This window comes from Oncorhynchus mykiss, chromosome 28 (genome assembly GCF_057628025.1).
Source record: "Oncorhynchus mykiss isolate SJ-2025 chromosome 28, ASM5762802v1, whole genome shotgun sequence".
Taxonomy (NCBI): Eukaryota; Metazoa; Chordata; class Actinopteri; order Salmoniformes; family Salmonidae; genus Oncorhynchus; species Oncorhynchus mykiss.
The window spans coordinates 37622173-37634563 of record NC_143049.1 but is presented as its reverse complement, the minus strand read 5'-3'; positions in this window follow the sequence as shown (position 1 = coordinate 37634563).

Sequence of the window (12391 nt, the reverse complement as noted above, 5' to 3'; positions counted from 1 at the left end):
TCGCTATCTTAAAATAATGTTCTCTCTCGCTCGCTCAAACGCTATAGACCAAGGTCCTATTACTGCAACATTCAAATGTACAAAAATGTATTTGAAATTCATCCATACACATCAACAACCATCGTTATATATGAAGTTGAAGTTGGAAATTTGCATACACCTTAGCCAAATACATTTAACTTGTTTTTAAACTACATTTAAACTAAGTTTTTCACAATTTCTGACATTTAATCCTAGTAAAAAATTCCCTGTCTTAGGTCAGTTAGGATCATCACTTTATTTTAAGAATGTGAAACGTCAGAATAATAGTAGAGATAATGATATATTTCAGCTTTTATTTCTTTCATCACATTCCCAGTGGGTCAGAAGTTTACATACACTCAATTAGTATTTGGTAGCATTGCCTTTAAATTGTTTAACGTGGGTCAAACGTTTCGTGTAGCCTTCCACAAGCTTCCGACAATAAGTTGGGTGAGTTCCTTTGGGCCCATTCCTCCTGACAGAGCTGGTGAAACTGAGTCGGATTTGTAGGCCTCCTTGCTCGCATACACTTTTTCAGTTCTGCACACACATTTTCTATAGGATTGAAGTCAGGGCTTTGTGATGGCCACTCCAATACCTTGACTTTGTTGTCCTTAAGCCATTTGGAAGTATGCTTGGGGTCATTGTCCATTTGGAAGACCCATTTGCGACCATGCTTTAACTTCCTGACTGATGTCTTGAAATGTTGCTTCAATATATCCACATAATTTTCCTCCCTCATGATGCCATCTATTTTTGAAGTGCACCAATCCCTCCTGCAGCAAAGCACCTACACAACATGATGCTGCCACCTCCATGCTTCACGGTTGGGATGGTGTTCTTTGGCTTGCAAGTCTCCCCCTTTTTCCTCCAAACATAACAATGGTCATTATAGCCAAACAGTTCTATTTTTGTTTCATCAGACCAGAGGGCATTTCTCCAAAAAGTGCTATCTTTGTCACCATGTGCAGTTGCAAACTGTAGTCTGGCTATTTTATGGCGGTTTTGGAGCAGTGGCTTATTCCTTACTGAGTGGCTATTCAGGTTATGTCGATATAGGACTCGTTTTTACTGTGGATATAGATACCTTTGTACCTATTTCCTCCAGCATCTTCACAAGGTCCTTTGCTGTTGTTTCTGGGATTGATTTGCACTTTTCCACCAAAGTACGTTCATCTCTAGGAGACAGAAAGCGTCTCCTTCCTGAGCGGTATGGTGTGTATACTTGCGTACTATTGTTTGTACAGATGAACATGGTACCTTCAGGCGTTTGGAAATTGCTCCCAAGGATGAACCAGACTTGAGGAGGTCTACATTTTTTGGGCTGATTTCTTTTTATTTTCCCATGATGTCAAGGTAGGCCTTGAAATACATCTTCAAGTACACCTCCAATTGACTCAAAAGTTTCAGAATGAACAGGTAAGTGTTCCAACAGTCGAACAATAAAGACCAACATTTCACTATCAATCATGGTACTAGTATGCTAGTATGCAAATCTGACACATTTCATCATAGAATGTAATTGACGTCAAAAGTACATTTTTTGTTGTTGAATTTTAGCTAATCTGAACCCTTTTCCTAACCTTAACCTACTCCTCCTGACTTAAATCACCTAACCTGCTACGAAAAGCCATTTTTGACAAAAAGCTGTATCCCTTCTAGACAAAACCAGATTTACATTCCATCCTCATCTCTTCTGAACCTCTCCTTTCCAATTTGAAGGGTGTTTTATTTTCTTAGCCGCCCATTCCCCTCCCCCTCAGTTGTGTAGCTACAAGCTGTAACTAAAAAGAGACACACACAATTTTTTTGTTGATTTTTAGTATGTGGCACAAAACGCTTACTGAGATTGTACACTGACAGTATGACAGATGTACTTATAGGCCTTGTCATAAAAACAGAATGACATTTAGACACACAAATCCAGAATGAGAGAGAGAGAGCAATGGAATGGGAGGATACTGCACTGGACTGACCGGTTGGTTTAGCTAAAGTTAGCTAGCTATATAGTTGACACTGCAGCTACTTAGATAGCTTATCCAGCCTATCTAGTGGCAATAAAATGTGATAGCTAGTTAGCTTTTGCCACACACATCTAATTAATATATTTACTCTTTATGCCAATGGCAAGGTGGCTAGTTGGCCAACAAACAGAAATCATATGGGGAGCTAAAATCAGGAATATTTCTTAGGCTTGTGCTCGGCCATGGAAACCCATTTCATGAAGATCTGGACAAACGGTTATTGTGCTGACGTTGCAATTTGGAACTCGGTAATGAGTGTTACAACTGAGGACTTTTTACGGGCTACGCACTTCACCACTCGGCAGTCTCGTTCTGTGAGTTTGTCTGGCCTACCAATTCGAGCCGTTGCTGCTCCTAGACGTTTCCACTTTACAATAACAGCACTTACAGTTGACCGGGGCAGCTCTAGCAGATCAGATTGCAGCCCAAAAAAAGTAACAGACACATCTCAACATATACTGTTACACTTAGTGGGAGTTTATTTTGGTGTGTTTAAACTTCTGACTGGTATTGTACATTTGCATAAATTTGCATAAACTGTTCCATAAACTCTTGAGCTGTTCAAGCTAGAGACACCAAACCAACTTTCAAATGTTCAAGCAATGATAACTTCAAATTCTTAAAAATATTTGTATCCACTAGAACTATATAAATGTGCATACATTAGCATAAATTAACTCACTAACAAACATTCACATGTTCAGGCAAACCCAACTTCAAGTTCTTAAAAACTTGTATCAACTATAAATCAGCAACAGTAACTTTTGAACAGTAACTCTTCAAGCTTGAGACACCGAACCAACTTTCACATGTTCAGGCTGTCCTATCTTATCATATCCAATCAACCAATCAATCAATCTTTACATCTACATCTACATACTATTTAAACTATAACCAGTACCATTACTAGTGCAGTCACTACCACAACAATAATTTATTTCACAAACGATAAATACTTTAAAACAAGCTAGCAAGCACACCATATTTTCTTCAGGAAATGTACTTTCCTTGTTTTCAATTACTTTCTTATCTGCCTTAAAGGCAGAGTTTGCCAGCCCAAGACAGAAAGTAGAATTGTTCAGACATAATAACACAATGATAACCCTAAATTACAATGCATGAGATTGTTGTGTGATGTGCCCCTCACTGTTTGAATGCTAAAGAGGGTCCTCAACATCAAAACGACAACTTAGAGAGGCCTCTTTAGAGGTGTGGTTGAGAATAACTAAATCTCGAGAGTTCCTTGTAAAAGTTATGTAGTGCACTATTTTTGACCAGGGACCATAAAGCTCTGGTCATAAATTGTGCCCTACATAGGAAACAGGATGCCATTTTGGTGCCAAAGTCTCTGCAATAGTGTGTGATTTCATATTTTTATGTTTGAATCATTTTCATTTAGATTTTTAAGGTTAACCACATTACAATGGTTTTGAGATGCAAAGATGATATTGTAATATTTGTAGAAATATATATTTTTTCTTCTTCACGAGTTTGGAAATTCTCCCATTTTCATATCAGGCGACCCCACGTGGGGCCACTTCCCCTAGTTTGGGAACCGCTGGTTTAGGCTGGCATTCTGTAGGTTGTTTGGAAGGTAAGCAAAGATACTGTATAACTTGGCGTTGCACATACATTGTATAGGCCTACAGTGACAGAAACAAAGGAGTATGCTCTTAGGAATACGTGTCAGTGTTACAAATAATCCACTGAGAAACAAATGGAAACCCTTTCTACTCAGTCGACGCACTTTCCACACCGTCAATTATTTATTCATACCATGGGGCAGCCTACATATTTCAGGTTCAGCAAGAATTGTTTCGCAAATCGAAGGAGACATATTCTATTTCCACCCCTGAGTCCCCCACAACACATTAATTTCATTTTGTGGCTAGGCTCCTAGGCTTCTGCAGTGATAAATCTAATTAACAGGTCTCGGAGCCAATGTCCGCAACCATTTTTCCCGCGGTTAAACTTGCACTCTGACAGGACATCCGCCTGAACACGGCGACTCGTGGTTTTGAATTAGTACTCTCCAGCCAGTGAATCAGGGGGTTAGGTGAGGAAGCTAATGAGGTGGAATGGGAGATGTGATTATATGTATAATTCACTCACCGTAATGGGCAGTAACTCGGGGCATTGTGTATGAGTGATGCATGGGCGAGAAACAGGCAAGGGACAGCTCTCTTTATGGAACCAAAATCTAAGTAGTAAAATACATAGGACCAGGTAGATATGGTAGACATAATGCAGCTGTATCAAATAAGTATGTTAAATCTATTAGGGCCTGTTTCAGAGACACAGATAAAGCCTAGTCCTGTACTAAAATGTTATTTCAGTGGTGAATCTCAACTGAAATAGCTGTTTAGTCCAATACTAATAATTTAGGGGGTGCTTATATTGATCCTGTTACAAACTGTACAAGAGTGTAATGGAAATGTTTCTTGCATAACCCATCTCCGCCTGAGACACCCACAGGGAGGGAGCTCACCAATGCCCAGTGCCCCTGGAGCAATTGGGGTTAAGCGCCTTGCTCAAGGGCACAGCAACAGATTATTTCAACTGTTCAGCTCAAGGATTCAAACCAGTGATCTGTTGGTTACTGGCCCAAAGCTCTAGGCTTAATTAATCTGTGTGCAGGGTAACCAGGAGTTTTAAAGATATATTATTAAAACTAGTTGGGAATAAAGACAGCTCAGGGAAAAACATATAGCAATGGAATCTTAATTATGAGGGCATTGGTTCATTTACATTACTCTATATGGGACTTAATCAAGATGAGTGGCAGTCACTCGAAGGCCCTATTTCATATTGAAGTATTGGGTGGAATTTGTCACCTTTCTTAGAAAATCATTCCCCCCCCACCCCCATTTCATTCCATTGCAGAACTTTCGCCAACATTGATGTCTCTTTGTCCTGCAGCGAAATGTAATCCCGATTTCAGGCGACAGCCATCATGTCAGTTATTACACTCAAGTCTGGAGGTAATTAATTTTTATTGGAGCGGGTAATCGATTCCTGATGAAAGGAGAGATTGAACAGATACTGTTAGCTTCCCTCCTGCATTCTCTTTGGACTGGCATTCCTTTACTTCCCATTCAGAAAGGGCTATGTTTGGCTAAGCCATTAGCTCTAAAGGAAATAGTAGCATGTCCCAGGCCCGAAGCCAGCCCGATAAACCCAAAGAGCCTTTTAGCTTGTGCTCTTTGGCATTGTACCATGACAATACAGTGCTGCTTTCCACTGAATACCCCGCGGTGTCTGAGTGAACACTATCAGAACAAAAAATCATTTTATCAAGACAATATCTATTGTGTAATGGGAATCGTAGCAGACTGCAGATAATTTTTCTTGGAGGGCTATCCTACAGCCGGTGTCTATAGGAAGTATATTCTTTGTGAATAACTTTTAACAATAACAATATTTCAAGTGAAGGACTATGCCACATTTCTCTCTAGATGCTTTAGTAAAATAAGCTGTAGCTGGAAGTTGATTTTGTGCTCCTGAGTGGTGCGGTGGTCTAAGGCACTGTATCTCAGTGCTAGAGGCTACAGATGCCCAGGTTCAAATCCTGGCTCTATCACAACCGGCTGTATTTGGGGAGTCTCATAGGCTGCTGCTTAATTGGCCTACTGTCAACCGGGTTTGACAGAGGTAGGCTGTCATTGTAAATAAGAGTTCTTACTTCTGTTATTAAATTTAAAAAAATGTAATGTCAGCAAACTCCGCAAAGGAATGCCAGAGAGAATTTGAAAGTTTTTCTAACTGCCATTATAAACTGGGTGGTTCGAGGCCTGAATTCTGATTGGCTGACATATACATTTGTATTGCTCTAATTACGTTGGTAACCAGTTTATAATAGCAATAAGGCACCTCGGGGGTTTGGAGTATATGGCCAATATACCACTGCAAAGGGTTTTGAGTCGTGCCTAAGAACAGCCCTTAGCCATGGTATATTGGCCATATACCACACCCCCTCGGGCCTTATTGCTTAATAACAGCACACAAAGGAGACTTAACATTTCCAAAGACAGAGGAGGGGAAATATGAATTGGGTTGATATGTGAGAGCATGAATGAATGCGTGGCCTTCGGCAGTCCTGTATAACCTACTAAAAATGAGCTGACATTTTGCATTCGAAATCTTACCACAAAAAAAAAATCCCATCACCTAATGCTTGGCAAATTCGGAAGCATGTTGTGGTCAAAATCGAACACCTTCTGCTGGAGTTATCTATCTGGAAATGTGTTTTTTTATGGACTAAATTAGGTCTCTACTTTTGAAAAGCTCTATTCGGGGCAGTCCTGAGTTAATAAGGTTGATGTCTGCGCCTCCGGGGGAAATCTAATTAGCATAATTTTTACAAATCCCCATAAAAGTCTGTCAGTTTAAGTTAGAGATATCTGTTTTTCTGCACTAGATGCATCTCAATCCAACGCATCCGTCTATGTCGCACTTCCACACCTGTGGTGAAAGGTCAGATCCAGAGAGGTGTTTGTCAGACCATGAGACATCTGTGGTGAAAGGTCAGAGCCAGAGAGGTGTTTGTCAGACCATGAGACATCTGTGGTGAAATGTAGAGCTAGAGATTGGTGTTTGTCAGACCATGAGACATCTGTGATGAAAGGTCAGAGCTAGAGAGGTGTTTGTCAGACCATGAGACATCTGTGGTGAAAGGTAGAGCTAGAGATTGGTGTTTGTCAGACCATGAGACATCTGTGGTGAAAGGTCAGAGCCAGAGAGGTGTTTGTCAGACCATGAGACATCTGTGGTGAAATGTAGAGCTAGAGATTGGTGTTTGTCAGACCATGAGACATCTGTGATGAAAGGTCAGAGCTAGAGAGGTGTTTGTCAGACCATGAGACATCTGTGGTGAAAGGTAGAGCTAGTGATTGGTGTTTGTCAGACCATTAGACATCTGTGGTGAAAGGTCAGAGCTAGAGAGCTGTGTTTGTCAGACCATGAGACATCTGTGGTGAAAGGTAGAGCTAGAGATTGGTGTTTGTCAGACCATGAGACATCTGTGGTGAAAGGTCAGAGCTAGAGAGGTGTTTGTCAGACCATGAGACATCTGTGGTGAAAGGTCAGAGCTAGAGATTGGTGTTTGTCAGACCATGAGACATCTGTGGTGAAAGGTAGAGCTAGATATTGGTGTTTGTCAGACCATTAGACATCTGTGATGAAAGGTCAGAGCTAGAGAGCGGTGTTTGGCAGACCATGAGACAACTCTAAAATTGGTCTTCTCACGAAAACGTCTGTAGTGTCCAAACGGGTTTGGCCTAAAATGGATGAGACTCTTACGAACATGATGGTGTTCTCTGTTTTACTCTACAACCCCTACAAGCGTCTTGGGACTCGTCTGCAGTCGGTACAGCCCATCTGCCAACTTCTGTCTATAACGTCCGAACAGTTTGGGCTACACACTAATATGACCCCTCTGTTGAAAGACTCTCACAAACACATACAGTGCATTCGGAAAGTATTCAGACCCCTTGACTTTTTCCACATTTTGTTACATTACAGGTTATGAATTTTTGCAAATTTATGAAACAAAAAAAATTGAAATATTCCATTTACATAACTATTCAAACTCTTTACTTAGTACTTTGTTAAAGCACCTTTGTCAGCATTTACAGCCTCAAATCTTCTTGGGTACAGTATAAGCTTGCCACAAGCTTGCCACACCTGTATTTGGGGAGTTTCTCCCAATCTTCTCTGCAGATCCTCTCAAGCTCTGTCAGGTTTGATGTGGAGCGTCACTGCACAGCTATTTTCAGGTCTCTCCAGAGATGTTCGATCGGGTTCAAGTCCGGATTCTGTCTGGGCCACTCAAGAACATTCAGAGACTTGTCCCGAAGCCACTCCTGCATTGTCTTGGCTGGGTGCTTAGGGTCGTTGTCCTGTTGGAAGGTGAACCTTCACCCCAGTCTGAGGTCCTGAGCGCTCTGGAGCAGGTTTTCATCAAGGATCTCTCTGTACTTTGCTCCGATCTTCTTTCCCTCGATCCTGTCTAGTCTCGCAGTCCCTGCTGCTGAAAAACATCCCCACAGCATGATGCTGCCACCACCATGCTTCACCATAGGGATGGTGACAGGTTTCTTCCAGATGTGACGCTTGGCATTCAGGCCAGAGAATCATGTTTCTCCTGGGCTGAGAGTCTTTAGGTGAAGTGGGCTGTCATGTGCCTTTTACTCAGGAGTGGCTTCCGTCTGGCCACTATACCATAAAGGCCTGATTGGTGGACTGCGTGAGTTTACATGTCAACAAAATAACAAATGTTTTCTGATCTTTCTCAGGTATAGGAGAGATGCTTCAGAACAAATTTCCTTTTGATATTTTCGGGGGATTATTTGTTGTTCCATGTAGGGAGTCTGTTATTCAATGCGTTTGTATGGGGTAATAGCAGTAAGGATTATCTGTTGATCCATGTAGGAAGTCTGTTATTCACTGCATTTGTATGGGGTAATAGCAGTAAGGATTATCTGTTGATCCATGTAGGGAGTCTGTTATTCAATGCGTTTGTATGGGGTAATAGCAGTAAGGCAAAATAAAAATGGTAATCAAATAATTTCGTTATATATATTTTTTATACTTCAAGGGTTCTTCAAATAGCAAATAGCAAAATGATCCTTCGTATGACCTTCTTAAAACAATTCCATATAGTTTAGTAGAACCCCCAATCCCAGTTTAGACAGGGCTTAGACTCTTATGGGTTAACATGTTCTCATAATTTCTCCTCTTACTCGGTAAACAAATAGCAACAATACAGAGTAAGATTCTGGCTCATCTTAGGTTAGTTCCATTGATCAGAGGTTGATGATGGATCTCTCACATTTCCAGTAGAGGAATTCTCAGTTCCTGGCAGTGGGATTTAATACTATACCAGATATAAGACATCAAACATTTGCATATTTGTTATTTATTTTGTTATAGAGTAGGTTGACTAAAGTCAATCCCCTAAAATAGTGAATGCAATGCCCTAAGATACAGAACACAATGTCCTAAGATAGTGAACACAATGCCCTAAGATAGTGAACACAATGCCCTAAGATAGTGAACACAATGCCCTAAGATACGGAACACAATGCCCTAAGATAGTGAACACAATGTCCTAAGATAGTGAACACAATGCCCTAAGATAGTGAACACAATGCCCTAAGATACTGAACACAATGCCCTAAGATACTGAACACAATGCCCTAATATAGTGAACACAATGCCCTAAGATACTGAACACAATGCCCTAATATAGTGAACACAATGCCCTAAGATAGTGAACACAATGCCCTAAGATAGTGAACACAATGCCCTAAGATACTGAACACAATGCCCTAAGATAGTGAACACAATGCCCTAAGATAGTGAACACAATGCCCTAAGATAGTGAACACAATGCCCTAAGATAGTGAACACAATGCCCTAAGATACTGAACACAATGCCCTAAGATACTGAACACAATGCCCTAATATAGTGAACACAATGCCCTAAGATACTGAACACAATGCCCTAAGATAGTGAACACAATGCCCTAAGATAGTGAACACAATGCCCTAAGATAGTGAACACAATGCCCTAAGATAGTGAACACAATGCCCTAAGATAGTGAACACAATGCCCTAAGATACTGAACACAATGCCCTAATATAGTGAACACAATGCCCTAAGATAGTGAACACAATGCCCTAAGATACGGAACACAATGCCCTAAGATAGTGAACACAATGCCCTAAGATAGTGAACACAATGCCCTAAGATAGTGAACACAATGCCCTAAGATAGTGAACACAATGCCCTAAGATAGTGAACACAATGCCCTAAGATACTGAACACAATGCCCTAAGATAGTGAACACAATGCCCTAAGATAATGAACACAATGCCCTAAGATAGTGAACACAATGCCCTAAGATAGTGAACACAATGCCCTAAGATACTGAACACAATGCCCTAAGATAGTGAACACAATGCCCTAAGATAGTGAACACAATGCCCTAAGATACTGAACACAATGCCCTAAGATAGTGAACACAATGCCCTAAGATAGTGAACACAATGCCCTAAGATAGTGAACACAATGCCCTAAAGAATTTTGGAAAGTTAGTCCTTCTCTATGTGTAGTTCCCAATCGCTATTTTATAGTATTTTTTATTTAACATTTAGATTTTTTCTACCATAAGTATATTATTAGTATTATTATTATTATTATTATTATTATACACATTTGTATACTATACCTCAGATTGAGAGCATTAAACAATGAACCATCACAAAAAGGTATAAGATAACAAATGTACTTGTTAATTATGGCTAAAAATGAATATCCCATTCTGAAATTATACTATATATGTTCAACGTGTAATTTACCCTCACAAAGTGATTCATAATGATAGGAAAGCAGAATTGATAAAATGGTCCACTTTTGACTTCACAGTGTTGCTTTGCCAAAATGTTGTCAAACTGATATTGATGGCAAAGGTGCCTGTGTGATTTGCAGGGTACAGCAGGTAAATATGCCTGTGTGATTTGCAGAGTACAGCAGGTAAATATGCCTGTGTGATTTGCAGAGTACAGCAGGTAAATATGCCTGTGTGATTTGCAGGGTACAGCAGGTAAATATGCCTGTGTGATTTGCAGAGTACAGCAGGTAAATATGCCTGTGTGATTTGCAGAGTACAGCAGGTAAATATGCCTGTGTGATTTGCAGAGTACAGCAGGTAAATATGCCTGTGTGATTTGCAGAGTACAGCAGGTAAATATGCCTGTGTGATTTGCAGAGTACAGCAGGTAAATATGCCTGTGTGATTTGCAGAGTACAGCAGGTAAATATGCCTGTGTGATTTGCAGAGTACAGCAGGTAAATATGCCTGTGTGATTTGCAGGGTACAGCAGGTAAATATGCCTGTGTGATTTGCAGAGTACAGCAGGTAAATATGCCTGTGTGATTTGCAGAGTACAGCAGGTAAATATGCCTGTGTGATTTGCAGAGTACAGCAGGTAAATATGCCTGTGTGATTTGCAGAGTACAGCAGGTAAATATGCCTGTGTGATTTGCAGAGTACAGCAGGTAAATATGCCTGTGTGATTTGCAGGGTACAGCAGGTAAATATGCCTGTGTGATTTGCAGAGTACAGCAGGTAAATATGCCTGTGTGATTTGCAGAGTACAGCAGGTAAATATGCCTGTGTGATTTGCAGAGTACAGCAGGTAAATATGCCTGTGTGATTTGCAGGGTACAGCAGGTAAATATGCCTGTGTGATTTGCAGAGTACAGCAGGTAAATATGCCTGTGTGATTTGCAGGGTACAGCAGGTAAATATGCCTGTGTGATTTGCAGGGTACAGCCATCACGTCTCTGTACACACTGTATACAGTAAATGTATTCTACTGTCGGCATCAGTTTAAAGTTAGTAGAAATGTATTGTGCCTATTGTAGTTATGTATATTCTCAAAACCAATACCACATTTATAGTAAGAGTCGTGCTTCTAATGTCAAAACCAATACCACATTTATTGTAAGAGTCGTGCTTCTAATGTCAAAACCAATACCACATTTATAGTAAGAGTCGTGCTTCTAATGTCAAAACCAATACCACATTTATAGTAAGAGTAGTGCTTCTGATGTCATAATTGCGTTGTTAATTAAAGGTAGACTCAGCAATATAACGTAACCATACCAAGGCCCAACACGAAAAAAATGGTACGACGCAAATGTGGCTAACAACGTCTGTGACTCCCTATTTCCTACGACTGCACTACTTTGGGACCGGAGTTTACATTCTAACAACGTCCGTGACTCCCTATTTCCTACAACGTGCACTACTTTGGACCGGAGTTTACATTCTAACAACGTCTGTGACTCCCTATTTCCTACAGCGTGCACTACTTTGGACCGGAGTTTACATTCTAACAACGTCTGTGACTCCCTATTTCCTACAACGTGCACTACTTTGGGACCGGAGTTTACATTCTAACAACGTCCGTGACTCCCTATTTCCTACGACTGCACTACTTTGGGACCGGAGTTTACATTCTAACAACGTCCGTGACTCCCTATTTCCTACGACTGCACTACTTTGGACCGGAGTTTACATTCTAACAACGTCCGTGACTCCCTATTTCCTACGACGTGCACTACTTTGGACCGGAGTTTACATTCTAACAACGTCCGTGACTCCCTATTTCCTACAACGTGCACTACTTTGGACCGGAGTTTACATTCTAACAACGTCCGTGACTCCCTATTTCCTACAACGTGCACTACTTTGGACCGGAGTTTACATTCTAACAACGTACGTGACTCCCTATTTCCTACGACGTGCACTACTTGGGACCGGAGTTTACATTCTAAC